At 37.4% G+C, this 16,140-nt stretch overlaps 1 protein-coding gene across 8 annotated transcripts in view; it reads right to left on the bottom strand.

The window, feature by feature from the left end:
• The window catches only part of ADD3 (adducin 3), a 128,703-nt gene that overhangs the window by 52,380 nt on the left and 60,183 nt on the right, over positions 1-16,140 (bottom strand). The window contains exon 1 of one of the 8 annotated variants that reach the window (XM_030940200.1): positions 6,842-6,977. The exons of 6 other annotated variants lie outside the window; for them this stretch is intronic. The gene's annotated coding sequence lies outside the window, so the exon portion shown is untranslated. Of the gene's footprint in view, positions 1-4,380; positions 4,438-6,841; positions 6,978-16,140 lie in introns of those variants that run through there. One more of the 8 variants, XM_030940203.1, reaches the window with a different exon arrangement.

Genomic DNA, 16,140 nt, shown 5'->3' with positions numbered 1-16,140 from the left:
TAAAGTGCTAGAAAGTGTTGTTTTAAACTTTTGAAAGGTAGTAAGAGTACTACAACTCTGGGATCCTTGGTTGCAACAAAGAAGCATAAAATCAACTACTATAGTTTTCCAAAACCACCATTCCTTCAGACCCTCCCCCAAGGAAATAAAAGAGCATCCAGGAAGTCCCATCTTTAAAAAAATACTGAGCTATCAGCCTGGGGCTTCTAAAATTCAGGCCCTGAAAAAAGGATAGGAAAGACCTCAAAGTCTATCCCTATTAGGTTTAGAGGGAAATGACTCTTCCTAATAAAAGCCATCCCCCTGATTGTTGCTTTGCTCACCATATTTCTTACACATTTGGACTGTTTTCCCCTCTCATCTCCATCCATCCATCCATCCAATATTTGTCCATACTTTGAATTCTTATTCAAAAGCCAACCCCTTCCATGGTGACTTTCCTAAGTTCCTCCATCTTAGCTCTCCCTGCAACCTTAGTGCTCAAAGCACTTTGTCATAGTCTGTACTGTCTTTTAATTATTTGAGTATGTCTGTCGGCTCCAAATAACTGGGTCAACATTTTTTCCTTTCTTTACTGTCCACTTAGAGTTACTCAATAAGGGTTTATTAACTCAGTGAGGTGAGTAAGGCTCTTAACTCATAAAACCCCCATTCTCTACTTGTCTTAGAATAAACCAGGGCAGGGAATCTAGAGCAAACTTTGAAAACTGGGTTATTCATGGTTTGATAAGACTGGCCAAGTATCCAAGATGGTTAAGGTAATGAATATTGTGACCTGAATATGAAATGTCTTAAGCTGACTGAAAAGTAATTACACAAAAAAAGTGTGAAGGTATGAGAAGAGCATTATCAGTATCTGGAAATATTTAAAATAAGTAAATACATATATAAAACAGCAAATTCTAAAAATATATATTTACCGCCATGTTTTGAGTCCAGGTACAAATAATGATACAAAAACGTTATCTTCAAACACCAAAGAAACTACTGATCCAATCAATCAGCAAACCCTAATTCAGGTGTTAGGAAAAGGTTGTAAAGACTACATAAGGCACAGCTCTGATTCCTGCCCTTAAGGACTTTCTAGTTTATTAATAATTGTGGAGGGAAGTAAACCAAATAAGCTATCTCGTAAGACAGTTTAATGTTTTATAGGAGAACTTGAATTTGTGGCTTCCAAAACTCAAAATAGGCCTTTAAATAGACATTTTTCATACCCAAAAGGTACGTTTAAAATAATTCATTCTCATCTAAGGACAGGAAGTGTGTAGAGTAAGCCTGCAAAAGGTCATCACCACTATTAAAGCAATTTTTTTTTCTGATCTTTTTAACTGTCATGACTTTTATGCCCAACAGTTACTGATGGTCAAATGTAAGTGTATTCTGAAGCTCGGCCAAAGCTTTTTTTTTTTTTTTCTTAGAGTGATACTCAAAACAAAGCAAATATTGGCTTAGTCATGACACTTGTTGTTCTAAAACGTTAATAGCCTATTGTTCACTGTGGTTGTCTCAACAAGATAATACATTGAAAAACAGCATTTCCTGATAGGAAGTGAATTCCCACTGTGTGTCACAGGACCCTAGCCAAATGCTGGGCTCCAAAGGAGAAATAGCAGTGCCTTCTGGGACTGTGTAGAGACTTCCCCCTCGCTAGTTTAAAATGTCTGTTTCAGCTCAAACTACAATCTGACTGATTTTGCTACCATAGGACTGTTTTCCTAAAACGACTTCAAATGCTTTAGACAATGTTTGTTCAACATCCTGTAGACAGCAGCATCCTGTATATTTCTAACTATGAAGAATTTCCTTAGTTATACATGCCACAATGGATGGGGTAATTTGACAAAGAAGCCATCAGGATGTATCTTCAAAACACTATGTGACCATTTTCAAGCGTGGTTTCATATAAGCAATTGTTAAAAAATCATAATATATGAAGCACAATAATTGCAACAGATTTTCACATTTCACACATCAGATATGTTTTAGTCGACAAAAATTTAGGCTCAATTAATTAGTCCAAGCATCACAGCATTATTTAAGAGTTCAATTAGTGAGAAACTGATGTCACCAGCAGACCCTCATACAGAAGTGGAGAAGTGCCTCCAAAGTAACTGACACTGTACTAAGACATTAAGATCTCCTTTTTAAACACTGAAAACATACTTTTCATCTATTTTCACAGATTCGAATTTAAATATTTTTTTTTTGTCAAGTTCCAATCACCAGTGGATATTAGAAAGCTTCAACAATGCAAGAAACAGGAACAGTTGTCATTTTAGTGGATTCTAAGCAAGACTGTCCAAGTTACCCAGGTATTCCCAGCATTTAATTCAGTGCTTGGCTGCTAGAAGGTCTTTGATACATTTTGCTAAGTGGAACTGTATGTCAAAAAATGTATATGAAAATTAACAAGGAATACTAATAATTATCTAGCATTTTTTGAATAATAAATAATAACCTCAGATTATAGAAAAGTATATTCAAGGTATATTAAGCCGTCTGCCAAGAAGCTAAGGTAATCACCACACAAACATACAAACTCTCCTACCTTCTAGCCAAGAAAATGTCTTTATCTTCCAGTTGTAATTACACAAATCAAATGAAGTTCTTACATCATTTTATCTTTAGAACAGCTGTTCTAAAGATATCCAAATTGAATAATTTGATTCAATTATGAGACTAAAACTGTGAAAAAGGCAATGTTAGGCAATGGTAAACATCGCATGTGTGATGCAGCAAAAATGACTGCTTTTGTTACTTTGTAACTTCGCCATGTAACTTTGTAACTTTGCTGGCAGGATATATTTCACCTCTAAAGCAGCTTCCTCAGCATCAAATCTGAAAACTTTAGTTAAGTAATGTCAGTTTTAGCGTTTAACGAAACAAGGAGATGGATTAAAGGGCTAGAATGTGCAAACAGTTTAAACAAGAAACCTGAAGCCAAGTTTCAAAGCTCTAGGATTACTTCTGAATGGTCGGACTCACTGAAAATTATAAGGATCCATTTTAAAAACAAACATAACCTCACAATCTTCTTCCTCAAGTAGTCAAGCTTGATAAAAAGGATTTGCTTTTAATTCTGGAATGGGTTTGATACTTTTGAAATTGACTTTTTAGAAAAGGATAGTTTATATAAAATATAGAATGATATTCAACTTTCCTTTTTTACATTCTTAAACTTTAAACTGGCTTAGACCATATGGAAGGTCAAATAAATTACAGACCACACAATACATATATAAGATGTTTTTAATTTAAATACGAGAAACTTCATATAATTTGGGTTATCCAGTTTAAATCAATATTCCAACAAAAATACTACATAAATATTGAAGTTGGAAGGGACATTAAAACTCATCTACTTCAAACCTCACATTTTATAGATGGTAAAACTGAGGATTCAAGGAGGTCAGGTGACCCACTCCAATCCCACATCCAAGTTACCCGACTTTGAACCCAATGTTCTTTCACTATTCTGCTGAGAAATGACTTCCTCCTAGGGCAGCTCCTACCCACCCCCAACCATGAATTCCTGGGATAGTGCGGCCTACTTTTGGAGACCTAGTCTGATAAACAGAAGTTGGTGAGGGAATTTTCCATTTCCACACATCACTATTATACCTTCTCTATAGTACCCAAGTTCTGGGTTCTGTCCCAAAACGGGGGTAGAAGACTAATAGCGTAAGTATCTCTGATGGAGAGGGGATGGGAACAAACTTGGAAACGATCCAGATATCCATCGAAGGAGGAATAACTGAGTTACAGTACATCCATCCACACAAGAAAGTACTGTAAAGCCATTAAAAAGAATGAAGTAGGTTGGGTGCAGTGACCCACGCCTGCAATCCCAGCACTTTGGGAGGCTGAGGCAGGGGGATCACTTGAGGTCCCGAGACCAGTTCAAGACCAGCAAGGCCAACGTGGTGAAACCCCATCTCTACTAAAAGTACAAAAATTAGCCAAGCTGTAATCCCAGCTACTCGGGAGGCTGAGGCAGGAGAATTGTTTGAACCCAGGAGGCAGAGGTTGCAGTGAGCCAAGATTATGCCACTACACTCCAACCTAGGCGACAGAGTAAGACTCTGTCTCAAAAAAAAAAAAAAAAAGAAAAGAAAAAAGTAAATACATAATGGTATGCATGGTACAATTTTATATGGATTAAAAAGCTGTTCAGGTAGATCACTCACACACACACACACACACACACACACACACACACTCCTCTCTGTCTCTCTCTCTCTCTCCCATCGACATTTTTTTGAAAAATAAATTCCCCTCTGGGGAGTGGGGCTGAGATTAGGGTGGGAAAAACATTTTGTCACATGCCCTCTTATATTATTTCATCTTTTTACCATATGCATTTTCTAGTAAAATTACCTTTTAAAAGTACATTAAAGCAGAGAAAGGAAATTCCGTGGAGCTCTGGGAGACAACTCTGGTGATGAAGATAAAGACAGGGTTTATCAATGGTAATTTGACACTCTGTATCTAATGTACATGACACATTATATCTAGTTCTCTAGAAAAGCCTTCTCAATGCTTTTCATGTCATGGTATGTGTATTAGTTCTCACTAATAGGGTATGCATAAATAAGACAAAGCTTGTATAGCAGACTGGAGTAAACAAGAGGTAGACTGAGGGGGCAGATGCACAGGGCTTGGTAAAAAATATTCCATTTTTTGCCAGGCGCGGTGGCTCAAGCCTGTAATCCCAGCACTTTGGGAGGCCGAGACGGGCAGATCACGAGGTCAGGAGATCGAGACCATCCTGGCTAACATGGTGAAACCCCGTCTCTACTAAAAAATACAAAAAACTAGCCGGGCGAGGTGGCGGGCGCCTGTAGGCCCAGCTACTCGGGAGGCTGAGGCGGGAGAATGGCGTAAACCCGGGAGGCAGAGCTTGCAGTGAGCTGAGATCCAGCCACTGTACTCCAGCCTGGGCGACAGAGCGAGACTCCGTCTCAAAAAAAAAAAAAAAAATTCCATTTTCTTTATATTATGTACCTAGGAAAAGATAAGAGTATTACTGGAGATATTAACTAAGATTTCTATTACAGTTCCAAATAAAAATCTATTTAAAAATCTTCTAATTTCAATATTTAACAGCAAATTCATTGGCAAGCTTTGCTCCAGCACAACTGTGAAAGTCGAAGTTTAACTGTATTCCTCCAGAGTTCAAAGGGACAGTACACATTGTAACCAATATTTTTTGAAATGAAACACTGTTTTCTGTGTTGTAAGAGAAATTTATTACAGAGATTTAAAGTGGTTCGTATGTGTCATGGTTGGGTCATGATGTAAAATATACTGAAAAAAGTTTGAAAACCACTTTTACCCAAGGCTACACAACTAATAGCTGTACACTAAATAGCCAATGTTCAAGGAAAGGTCCACGAAAACACTTGTGGCAGGAGGTTAGCCTAATTTCAACTTGAAAATGCTGATGAGATGTTTTATATAGCTAGTTCTACTACTCAGATATGAAAAAGTAAATTTCAAAATTTCTGACAGACACAACTTCTTACAGTAAAGCTTTAGTTTTCACGTCATTTATAAGAATGACTGAGTTAACATCCAACCATTTTTCTCTCAATTCTAGTATATTCCCTTTAGCATTTCTGGAATAGTCATGTGTCTTTACAAAGAAAATTAGAGTACTCAAAGCTAGAAAAGATCTTACAAGAGGCTAACCCAAATTCCTAATTGTATAGGTGAAGAAACTAATGTCCAAAGAGGTAAATCAGTCTCTTGAATCCCAGGTTAGTGCTTTTTGCTATGATACCATACCTGTGCTTTATTCTTACATCCTTATGAAATTAGAAGACAGCTAAATCCGATTACTACCAAGTAAAAAAGAGGAAGCTGAAGCAAGGAGATGCTAAGAAGTCTTAGTTCAAAAAGTATGACACAATGTCACCTCTGCAAGCTTTACAGAAATTAGTCATTTTCAACATTCAGCTTTGATTTCAAGGGAGGCAGTTGTTCAATTTGCTTGCACCAAATGAGTGTCTACCCAAAGTGTACACATGACCACACACCACAGAATATAGATAACACAAAACACAGCCTCTCCCTCCACATGCCCACTTCAGTCAGTGAATAATTGAATACTCCAAAGGCATTTAAAACTCAGGTACAAACAGAAATTCAGTGTGTGAGGGGGAAAAAAGGTCAGACAGACCCCAGTTGCAAAGAAAAAAACTGCTGAACATGGACCCCAATGAACAACAATAATTCTCCTATAGTTCAACTCACCATTCACGTCACAAACTCTAGAAAGAACACAGAGGCACGGAACTGATGAGGCATGGAACAGAACTTTGGGCTGCAGCCTGCCCCAACTCTTCTGACAAATACCCAACAGCAACAGGACAAAGCATCATTATGACACAAATAAAAGGCTCTTTAGATGCTGCCTTTTTTTTAATTCAATGAACCCACTCTTACACACAAAGTTCATGTCACGATGTCTCGAAACACAGTATTGACAGATTATGCTATTAATGGGTCCAATAAATTCAGTATAAAACACCACTTCAAGCATTTTTAAGTTAAATAACTAGCACATTTGGGAGAATACTATTTTCCTTCATTTGAACAGTAAATGTCATCCCCAAAATCGTTAAAAATAACAATTCAGTAAACTGTTTAAGAGGGGGAAAAAAGCAGACAAGTGAACTAAAAGAAAAAAACCTTAGTTGAATGATAAAGCCAGAAGCTCCTCCCAAAGAATATTGCATGTTACTAGCAGCTGGCACAAAGCTTAACCATCTATCCTATCTGTGTTTCCCCTTAAGCTGTGAGCAATCAGTATTACAATAGACAATCCATTACTTACAAAAAAACTGAAGTGCTGTACATTTCTTAAGCTGGTTTTTGTGGGGCAATTCTGTTGCAATACTGCCCTAAAAATGAACTTTGTTTTAAAGAGCAAGATATCCACAGTCAATGTGGTTAGAGCAAGGGTGGAGCTCACTCTGGGGGAAACAACACACCCAGGCCGACTTCAGTGAGAGCAAACTGCACATTAATATCGTCACACATTTTCAGAGCCTCAGAGTCACAATTAATTGATTAGTCCTCCTAAAAAAGTTGGGGGGAGTTCATGTTTGAAGATCAGCTTTCCTGCCTTGAAGTAAAATATATTCTCATTTCTTGTTTGTGAAGAAAGTAAAGATAAAATAAAATGCAAGACAGATCACACAGTTCAACCAACAGAATGTTAGATGGAAGTGGAGTACTATAAAGGAAGTCCAACCATGCCAACTTCTAAGTTTAGCAACAGCAGCTTTTACATATCTCAAGGTGTCAGAAGCTTTGCTCATTCTAAAACATTACTTCAGCCAGTTTCCAGAGGTCCTGAACATGAACACAAATTACCGCTTTCTCTCCTCACCAGTGCTCTAGTTCTCCTAACAATGCACAAATAATAAAAACATTTTATTATCAACTAGCAATAGGTCCCTTCAAAATAAGATGTCATTTATGGAGTTGCTTTGGTAGAATATTGAAATGTACATGTAAAAAAGAAAATTATTTATTATGCATACCATATTTTTTTATACTCAACCCCTTTTTCAGTAATTTTGTAGGAATTTTATTTTAAAAAGTTTTCCACAGTATGTATAAATACTGTATAAATATCTTCAACAGTATCTAAAATAATTTATCAGTTACTGAAACTATTATCAAACATCTGATAATTATTCAAAGTGATTTAACCAATACTATTTTCTGTATATGCATATTCAGAAACACAACCAAGAGTTATTTTTAATTGAATTCCTATAATCATAAAATTAAAGTTTGAGTAAAAGAAGCACATGAAAAAACTATATAATTGCTTACATAGAATTTAAAATGAACAATGGAAAAGGATTTGAGAGAACACCAGGAAAATATTATTTTTAATGATGCATGTTGTCACGTTACTCTAGCCAAGAGCTACTCTCTCACATTGGAACAATAAATCAGTTTGGAGTATTGAACATTTCAATATTTTGAGAGATGGCTTAGAACATCCTCTCTCAGGACACTAGTGAGGAGCTGTTGATTGATCTTGCCTTTGTTGGATTATGAGGTCACTCTTGCCACATGACAAATTAACCATTCCAACATACTCTTCTCATAGTCCAACTGCCTGATTTATTTTTTCAACCATCAATGTAATTATGAATCACCTGCTGCCATCTCTTGGCTCTTCCTCATCTCCCCCTCAAACCAACAATTCAAAGTTACCAGTTGGTTATTACAGTAGAAGAATCCTGTCTTGATACTTTTTGGATTTGCAATGGCAGAATGTGTTTTCAAGTCAAACTTCACTTTCACAGCTGCAAAGGAAATGACAAGAGAAGAAAAACACAGCCAATATATATCAGCAATTAATTCCATCCACAACTGCCCAGCTGTTTGTGCATGGAAGAATCAGTCTGTTTCCTTTCGAGGCTTTCACCACTGAAAATTGATACTGCACATTCAGAGACACAAGCTGTTTGTAACATGTCAGGAATGTGCGCAAGATCACACAGAGTTGAAGAGACAAAATGAAATCCAGATCTAGTTTTCTTGGGACTTACCAGTATTATTTCATAGCAAAAAACAAAACAAAACAAAACAAAAAACCACACACACACACACACACACACACACACACCCCAATCACAGAGCAAAATACACAAAAAATATTGTCCCTTCTGAATATTACCCTTCCAATAAAGGGGAAAATCTGCCAATGATATCAGATTTAGTATCAAGAATAGACACTCTGATTTATTGGCACAGACAAGGTGTGACATTCTTAGGAATCCACATGCTCTATGTTAAATCCAGCCAATACTCTGGACTACACAGCTACTTGCCCAATGTGTAGTTAGTCCCTTTAAAAAATCCTTATAAATGTGAAAGTTGTTGGGAACCAATGCTTTCACCACGGTCACGCAGAAAAGCAAGTTTTTCTTGGTTAGTCCTGATACTATTTGGCACTCACATACATGCCTGTTTCAGGGATTCATGTAAATTTACAGATCCAATCTTCTAGGGTAACTTTCAAGCAATGAAATTTCTCCTTCCCTCCCCCCTAACTCAGTTTTGTGGATTTTAAATAAAAATACTATACTGAGTGCCAGAGGCTTAACAACTAAAGTATGGGCTTGTATGCAACTCATGAAGTGTGCTATCCCCCTTCTCTCCCTGTCCTCCAATTCCAATTTTATTTCAAATATTTGATTTAAATTGTGTAAAACGTCATTTTTTCATATTGTATTTTCAATACATGACTTGCCATTATTGTTATGAAAGTCAGCGAAAAAAGATGGCATTTTAAAAACAAAATAATTGAAAACATATTTTAGCTTTGTTTAAGAAAAAAAAAAGAGGAAATGAGGTAGCTCCATGACTGAATTCATTGTCCTAAGGGCCTTCCCCTTCCCCTTTTGCCCTCCAATCAACATCAGCTGAACAAGAGTTCACGCACTCCTAATACCTATACATTCTCAAATACAACATAGATAGGCCACCCACTCTGGGCACCACTAGGGTCTAGGGCTTGATCAATGAAGAGAAGACAAACTGTCTACTCCAAATAGGGGAGTAAAAGAAACATTCCATAAGCTTCCAAATGGAGATGTTTCAAGTGCCAGAAATCAAACCAGCACAATGAGAAGCTGTCTCCAACTAAAGTGCTATGAATCCTGAAGTCACAAAGTTTTTTTTTTTTTTTTTTTTTTTTTTTTGAGACGGAGTCTCGCTCTGCCGCCCAGGCTGGAGTGCAGTGGCCGGATCTCAGCTCACTGCAAGCTCCGCCTCCCGGGTTCACGCCATTCTCCTGCCTCAGCCTCCCGAGTAGCTGGGACTACAGGCGCCCGCCACGTCGCCCGGCTAGTTTTTTGTATTTTTAGTAGAGACGGGGTTTCACCATGTTAGCCAGGATGGTCTCGATCTCCTGACCTCGTGATCCGCCCGTCTCGGCCTCCCAAAGTGCTGGGATTACAGGCTTGAGCCACCACGCCCGGCCACAAAGTTTGATTTGTTAAGGAACTACTAGGCATCTCAAACATGTGGTAGACTAAAATTAAAGCACAAAACCAAAAATAGGGCTTTTCCTTTTGAACAAACATCATCTGGTCAAGGATGTATCGGGTTGGGGGACGGGAGGGGAGGGGAGAAGGAGAAGGGAGGAGAGGAGTTTAATTTTTGGCTGATGGTGACAACAACTTCTAGAAACGTGGTATAACTATTAGTGACTTAAAACAGCCACAGAGATGAGCTTTGCTTGGCAAGCTTCAGCTCTGTGGGACATTCAGTCTAGCTTGAAATGTCTATGTGAAGTAACCTCTCTACCTACTACAAGACTGGCTAAGAAAAAAAAGGTCTAAACTGTTTAAATCAGGTTACTTAAATTCATGTTAGTCTGGGGTGGGAAGCTGGCTGCTTCCATGGGTTCCTCTACCCAGCTGGGATCACCTTTGTATTCCAACAGATAGCACAGAGCTTAGAGCTTAGCCCACTGAAACCATCCACAAGTGCGGAATGGTTATGCCTGAGTAACAGGCATTTAGTTATGATTAAAAACAAAACAACTAAGATGAACACTCTCCAAAAAGGAAAGCAAAATGACAGAAAAATAGGGGGCAAGGAGATGATCAGAGTAAAATGCATGAAATATTAAAAAGATTAAAAACCAACTGTGCAAACTTCTGTGTCCTCAGAGATCTAAATGCTGCTAAGCAGTTAAAGTGCCACTGGAATAATTCAAACTGCTACGCAGTGCACTTTACATACTTATTCCATGAACTTCCACAGCAACCCTATCGGTAGTACTATTATGATGCCTCCTTTACAGATAAGAAAACTAGGGCCGGGCGCGGTGGCTAACGCCTGTAATCCCAGCACTTTGGGAGGCCGAGGCAGGCGGATCACGAGGTCAGGAGATCGAGATCATCCTGGCTAACGCGGTGAAACCTCGTCTCTACTAAAAAAAATACCAAAAAATTAGCTGGGCATAGTGGCGGGCACCTGTAGTCCCAGCTACTCGGCAGGCTGAGGCAGGAGAATGGAGTGAACCTGGGAGGCGGAGCTTGTAGTGAGCTGAAACCACACCACTGCAATCCAGCCTTGGCGACAGAGCGAGACTCCGTCTCAAAATAAAAATAAATAAATAAATAATATACATGGTAAATAAATAATGTCCCTTGCCTATTTAATATTTGATAGATGGTTATTTGTTAAAACAGGTAATCCAAGACTTAAAAAGGAAGAATTATAGAAAAGGCAAGGTTGGGGATAAGTGAAATATGGTTAATGTTCAAAATAGGCCTTTTCTGGATAAAAATCTACATGACATAACCAATGATTGATAAGTTCATCTTATTAAAGCTGAGGTTGAAATTCAGTAAGTCATTAGGTCTAAAGATTAGGCATGATCCCCATTTAAAACAAAAATTAACCAAACTAGTGAGGTTGTATTATATCTTCAAGGTTGCCAAACTAGAGGTAGAAAGACATAATATGGCTTTGACTCTATTGATGGCATAATACTTCTGAAAACTATGCATTTTATTAACACCTCCTGAAGACACAGACTACATGAAAAAGAAAAAAGCACAGAATAAAAAGTGAAGAATAAATCTATTTGGGCCTTAAATTTAAAAAATCTGCAATCATGAATAATTTGTTTTGGGAAAAAGTTCTACAACGGAATAGAAAACAAGTAAAAACAAAATGAAATATAGCCACAATATACAAAATATTCATGACATATGCAATTTGTTTTTACTTTCTAAGTCTTTGAAGTATAACTTTTAACTGTGGTAAGAATACATAACATGAGATCTACCCTCTTAAATTTAAGTATACATTAGTGTTGATTATAGGTACAATGTTCTACAGCAGACCTAAAGAGCTTTTTTATTTTGTTGGACTGAAACCCTCCCCCCTGCAATTTGTTAAAAATGTTACTTTTGCTTTGAGCTGTTCCATCCAAGGATCCGGGGCTCTGTAGGCATTTTTAAATTGCTTTTTCCAACTATGAGACATCTCTTTACTTGGAAAAATGTTTTACGTTTCAAATACTTTACCCAGTAAAAGCCATTCCCCCAATTTTTTTTTTAAACTTGGGAAATTTAAGTATTCATCAATGATGTTTCTAAAATTATCCTCCAAAACCAAATTCAAGCACTTAGCTTCAAACACTGCTGTCGGATAGGTAGGAGGCAAAGCTGGCTCCTCCCAGCCCCTACTCCCCCTCAAAGAAAAAATCAACAAAAAACTAAAAACAAAACAAAAAAAAACACATGATGTGTAGGCAGGCCTACTAACAATCTCAGCCTCTCTGAGATCTAGCTCTAGAGCTTGTGCTGCCTGTATATGACAAGAGCCACATCCCACCCTCAAAAATTAATGCTTTAAGGCTCCTCAGATATGATAAGTAAGCTTTTTCCAAGACAGGCCGAGAGACAGGATATCTGCACCCCTTCCCCCAAATCTTTGTCCTTCAACCCCCGCATAACTCTGCCTGCCTTAAAGTATCTTAATGTGTTTTTCCACTCCATGGTTGATAGATTTGCTATATATTCAGTAGCATGATAGGTGTAATGAAAACAAAAACAAAACTAGTCTGTAAATGTATCTCTTCTGTACATTTTAGAGGGATTTCAGTTTATAGAATCATACATACTGCTCCCAAACATTACTGAAGTATAGAGTATCAATTTATTCTCTGCAACCTACAGCTGTACTGATCACATGATCTACTTTGATTTTAGATTTTTTTAAATTTATATTTAAATTCTAGGGTGGTAAATCAATTCACCAAGTATTTCTTTTCTACTTTTTTCTTAAATACATTTATTCTACTAACAATTCATTCCCCAACTATTACATGCTACAATTGAACAGGTAGCATGGTAGAAAATGTAAGAAATGAATAAGACACTGTCTCTGACCCTAAAATACTAGCAATTTAGTGGGTTGGGGCAGGGGAGAGGGAGAGACAATTGTAGCACACTCTGTCATTACTTGTAATAGATATACTACAGACTCAGAGAAAGGAGCCTATTTGAAAGGTTATAGGGCAAGTTACCCTGGAGCGTGGTCTAAAAGGAATGAGTATATATGGGGTGAAGAGGAGAAAGATTAAAGAGAGACAATATACGTTTTAATAAACTTTTAACACATAGCTTTACTTTAAATAAAAGTATCACAGATTACAAATAACACAAAAGGGAAATCAAAATTGCCACTGGGTACAGTTTACAGTGATTTGTATAATTTAAGCTACAGGAAGCCTACAATCTATTGGCCAACCACAGTTTTGTGTCATGTGCTTTTGCTTTCACTCTACTCTTCTGACTTGCATGCTAAGAAAAGAAACTCAAAAGCCATTTATATTCTTTTTTAAACAATGCTTGTTCTTACACTGAGTTAACCAATGACTTAGAAATAGTTAAGACTAATTATCCTGAAAGCCAGTCAAACTGTAATCTGACACCACGTCACCATGAAAAGAGGCATAAGAATGTTCTAGGTTAATACTAAGGTCAGTAAACAAATTCCATGGTCAACGTGGCACTATAGTATACTATACCCTATGGGCTCAAATCCTTAAAGACATCAAATATAAACAAGGTAGATTTAACGGGAAAGGATGGGAAGGGGGGAAAAAAAAACACCACAACTAATAAGCATTATGTTTTGTAAGACACTTAAGTTCGAAGGTTCACTGGCCCAGAAAGTTGTTGATACATGAGAAAGGTTACTTTTGTGGACTGAAAAATGGGCTAAGGTGATTAAACATACACTTAAAGCTGAAAGGGATGATATGTTAAATTGCTGAGACTGGGTCACTCATTTGATCAACTTATTATTGATGAGAAAATGCCACAGGGTTAATGTTTAAGATGCTTCCACATCGAAGTACAAATAAATAACAAATCTTCCATTTTTATGAAGAATATGCAGATCATTCATAGCACATACAATCATCACAAACTGAGAGGAAAAACCCTTTAAAACGGAGAAATTAAGGTAGGATTATTTATGTAAATTATTTAAAGATTCCTTGCCAGGTTCTTTTAAACAGTAATCACGCCTGCATTTAACCATGTTATATTGAGATACAGGCAACTTTTTTTTTATAGACAGGGTCCCACTCTGTTGCCCAGGCTGGGTACAGTGGCATGATCATGGCTCACTGCAGCCACAACCTCCCCGGGCTCAAATAATCCTCCCAGCTCAGCCTCCTAAGTAGCTGGGATCACAGGCTCACATGACCACACCCAGCTAATTTTTCTATTTTTTGCAGAGACAAGGTCTCACCATGTTGCCCAGGCTGATCTCAAACTCCTGCGCTCAAGCCATTCAGCTCCCTCAGCCTCCCAAAGTGCTGGGATTATAGGAATGAGCCACCATGCCCAGCCACTAGCCAACTTTCTAGGAGCATATAATTTATATAAAGCAAGGCCTATAATTTATGTACTTTATACTAATGAATTCACACCTACAACATCAAAACTGACAAAAAAGAAAAAAACCCTCTTGCCTTTCAGAACATTCATTTCAGGAGTTTAATTCTGGAGTAGGAAATCCTCAGTGAATTCTTTGGACAGTATATATGTACACCCATCCCTAGGTATCCATCAGGGATTAGTTCCAGGACCTCCCATGGCCAACAAAATCCAGGGTGCTCAAGTCTCTGATGATAAAACGAAGTGGTATTTGCATAAAACCTTTGTACTTCCTCCTGTATACTTTAAATCATCTCTAGATTACTTATAATGCCTAATACAATGTAAATGCTATGTAAGTAGTTGTTATTCTGTATTTTTACTCTAATATTTTCAATCTGCGGTTGGTTGAATCTGAGAATCTCAGAAATGGAGGGCCAACTGTAACTTCCTCAGAATATTCAGAGAAAAGGAGGGGAGTAGAAAAGCCCATGACAATTGCTTCTGAATCTCTGAAAAGGAAAGTGACAGGAGAAGTACCAAACCTGGGTGGAAGGGGGAAAAGGAGGAGCTAAGAAAGCAGATGAAGAGACAATATAGGAAGCCAAGGATGACATGAGATAAGGTGATCAAGTAACTGTGGCAGCCGGAAGAGGCTGGGCCACACCCAGAGAGAGCTATGTGGCTTATTTCAAGGGGGTGGAAACTGAGCAAGTGAACAATTTGGTTTTGTTTAACTGAAAGGTTGCACAATCTTGTAAATGGGGGAAGGAAAAGGGGTGTTTTTCCAGTATACAAACTTAGGATAAATAGCTATCACGTTAAAAAATATTAAACAAAGAGAAGTAATACCTAAATCATTCATAGGAATATGAAAAAACAAAGCAAATCAAAGCAAAAATCATCTGGCATTGTTAGTATTTTAGAAAAGTAATGTATACCTTACACATGAAAATGAAAAACTGAGAACCTTGAGGAAAGATATATAAACTGTGTAAACCCAGAACATTACTTATTGACGGTCATAATGAAGCTTTTATCCTGTGGACTACGCCATCCTTCAAACTACAAGATCCCCATAAAGTACACTGACAGGAATTTTCGGGTACGTGGATCAGTGTAAGGTCCTTCCTCACTCCAACTTTAAATTTGGCAGCTTATAGAAATAATTCTCAGTGGCTGGATTCTTAAAACTTACTCCAAGATAAGCAATACTGTGACTCCTGTGGGCTATTTCCAAGTTATTAATCTGAAACAGTTCTCAACCCCTTTAAATTCATTCCTGCTGGTCCAATATAATAAATGATATGATGCTTTAAATAAAAAGGGGAGGTGGAGGGAAGAAAGAAGGCCCAAATTAGCACCTTTGAAGTTGCTTTACAGTTTTAAAAAACTGCAAATGAGAAGTAATAACATAATATACATTTATTATATTTTTCAATCATGTGGCTAGAAACTACAGAAAGAATTTTAGAAAGGCTTTCTTCCAGATGCAAATTACTTTGTTTGATTTCACGTTTAACAGCTACTGCCTTTACTACACTCTAGGAAATGAAAGTTGAAAAAAAAAGTGAGGTATTTCAAGTGTTTTTATAGATGATTTATTAATCAAATCTATTTTCTAAGCATTAATATCTTCCTACAGGAATTTTTTTAAAAGGCACTATACATTCAAAAAGTGTTTGCTTTCACCATA

This window comes from Rhinopithecus roxellana, chromosome 11 (assembly GCF_007565055.1).
Source record: "Rhinopithecus roxellana isolate Shanxi Qingling chromosome 11, ASM756505v1, whole genome shotgun sequence".
In the NCBI taxonomy this organism is placed as follows: domain Eukaryota; kingdom Metazoa; phylum Chordata; class Mammalia; order Primates; family Cercopithecidae; genus Rhinopithecus; species Rhinopithecus roxellana.
Note: the sequence above shows the minus strand (reverse complement) of the source record. Positions and strands in the feature narration are given on the sequence as shown.